We start from the raw sequence: 2923 nt of genomic DNA on the forward strand, positions 1-2923 counted from the left end.
GGGGTGGGGGGTGGGGAGGAGAGGGTTGGGAGGATGAAAGCTCTTTATGTAATGTATTGAAGACCTCAAGGAACATTATTTGTTTCTGTGTGTACAAAACACAGAGGATAAGGACTCTGCTCCAGTCACTGAGTTCCTTACAGCACCATGAATTATAAAGCCAAAATCAGCCAAATTAGAGCTTCTCTGAAGATGGTGAAAAGAGGTTCTGATCTGAACATGATCAACCAATATAGAAATACAGAAGTCTGGACTATTTTATAGCTGCCTGTAATTCATTTTACCACACTAATTGAGACAGAGATAAATTTGTACCTTATTTTTCCAACAAGAAGCAACTGGATACTCTGTAGTTTCTTATAGGCTGCCTCTGAAGGCAATTCAGTCTGTGCAGATGGCCTGCACAGGGATGACACATCACTTAAATCTCAATTAGCTCCTCACTGCAGAATTTAAATGGGATTACGTGATACATAAAACCTTGCTGGCAGTGTCTGAAAAGAGATGATTTACAATCTCTGAAATTAAAGGCTAATGTCAAATGAACCAGCAATTTAAGTACTCTATCATCTCTTTTCAAAAATTTAATGATAGTGGAATATAGTCCTTTTTTAAGAATTTTTATTTAAAAATATTTTGGCACATTCAGGAACTCTAGTTCTCAAAGTCTGGCAAATGACCAGAAGTATCACACCCTTACTGACATGTTTCTCATCTGTGTTTTCTGAAAAGCATGCATTTGCTCTGCAGTTGTAGGCTGCAACACATTAGCTTCCTTTCTTTGTTGCCTGTTGCAATAATTTTAACTCACAAACAGCAAAACTGAAGCCATCAGGTTTTACTCAACCCAGATAAAAAAGCCATAATGATAGCTGAAATGTTTATTCCATGTTCTAGTAGGGACATACATCTCTACCCATCAAGGCAGCTGATAGCCTCATGGTCCTTCTGGACTGATTACAGTACTTAGACATACAATGGTTGCAACAAAAGGCAAAGATGGATTTGCAGAAAGGGTTTTTTGCATGTTACATTTATAACATGGCAAGACAGTTCTACAAAAACACCAATGAAAAAAGAACATTTTATTTCTATTCATTGGAAGCTGAATAATTAATTGATTTTTAAATTACACTCCATTCTTACAAGATGCTTTAAAGCTGTATCTTATTGACTGTCTTTTTCCTCATATAAATAACTTGCTCTTCTGTTGAAGTCTACTGAAACAGTGAGGTTTACCCTTAAGCTCAAAAGAGCAAAAATTGCTAGGAAACTCTTGCATGGTAGAATTGATTTCTGGAGAAATTAAACTATTAGAACATATAAATTTATTTAAACCTATCTGACAAAACCTGTATCTCTGCTTCCTTTTAGCCTCTGATGTTCTGCTAGTATTCTTGCTGGTTCATTTTTTTGATGCAAAAATCTCTAGTGGTAATATGTTTTGAAGAAAGATTCTAAAAGCATTAAAAGTTTGTAAAATGCTATATGCTAGAGGAATCCCTAATGCAGGCTAATCCAGTTGGTAAAGTTCTTGGAAGCAGAAGGTTCATTACACTCTAAACACTAGACCAGTTTCAATTCTTAGTTCATTGGAGATTCCTCTGGTATGTGAATTGTGTCCCAAAACATTGGTTAAAAAAAAAAAAAAATCAAGTTTACCTTCTGCAACTGATTTTTATTTCCTATATAGCGAAAATGGACAGTGAAAAGATGTAATTCTGAAAAAGGATTTAGAGGAGCATCATGAAAAGCCAGCCACACAAAATGTGCTGCATCAACAATAAAGAGCTAAAGCTATCAACAGAAGTGTGAACAGAAGATTAAGCAGAGCAAAAAGGTAACATTACATGTGTACTCTGTATTAAGAAGATCACTGCTGAAATATCACAGTTTTTTACTTTAAAACTTGTTTGAGTTGGGGATTATTTGCAAAAGTGGTACAAGAACTTAGACACAGTTCTACAGAAGTTTGGCTTTAGTCCATGCACCTTGGCCTGCACTGGATACAGACATGTATATTGAGGTGTCTGTTGTGTAGATATCTACAAGTGGCCTAAATGATTAAGCTTCCTTTATATTCAGTATGTAATTTAGTTTTCACGGAATTACCTAGGTGTCTGGTGCCTTTCAGATGCTTGTCCTCTAGGTATCACTCTACATGGTCACGTTTCTCCCAGACATTATGTGTCATATTTGCCAGTCCAGCATGGGTATCTCAGATGCTCTAGGGCATCTAAAATGGCACAAAATACTTATAATCATGCAGTTGGACTGTGACTTTAATCAATATAATCGATGGCATGCAGAGAGATGTTTAGCTCATTCTCAAGCAGACACATCTGCCTGAAGACTTTGCTAGGAGCCTCTGACTGTGTTGGTTAGATCTCCATGGACTGTAATGAAAAGTTAGATGTCTAGCCAGTTTACATGTAGATACCTATGTTACAGATAGTTAAATGTGAATGTCTGAGGCTAGAGTGGGTTTTCACCCACAGTCTCTTTGGGTATTAAAAAAAAAAAAAAAAAAAAAAAAAAAAAAAAAAAAAAAAAAAAAAAAAAAAAATTAATCATAACCTATCTAAAAATATGTAAAGAGGAAAATGCATCCAAGGGAGGACTTTTCAGTGTAGAATATATGAGCAACGGCAAGATACAAGTTATGCAAAATGAATCAAGAAAAAAATTAAACTTGAAATTAAGATACATTTCAAAAGCAAAACCAATAAAGCATTCAACAGTCAAGGTTTTATGGTCCTCCCATGTACTGGAAAGAACCTGAATCAAGATTCACTTTATATTTTTTTGCAGGTCTCAATGTTTTTGTAAGAAAGATGCAATAGACTACTAGCAAAAATAGAGAATAATGAATTAATTGCTGGTTAACTGAAGGCCAGAATTAAGCAAAATGACAGAATGGATA

This window comes from Athene cunicularia (genome assembly GCF_003259725.1).
Source record: "Athene cunicularia isolate RWA chromosome 3 unlocalized genomic scaffold, athCun1 chr3_part1, whole genome shotgun sequence".
Lineage (NCBI taxonomy): Eukaryota > Metazoa > Chordata > Aves > Strigiformes > Strigidae > Athene > Athene cunicularia.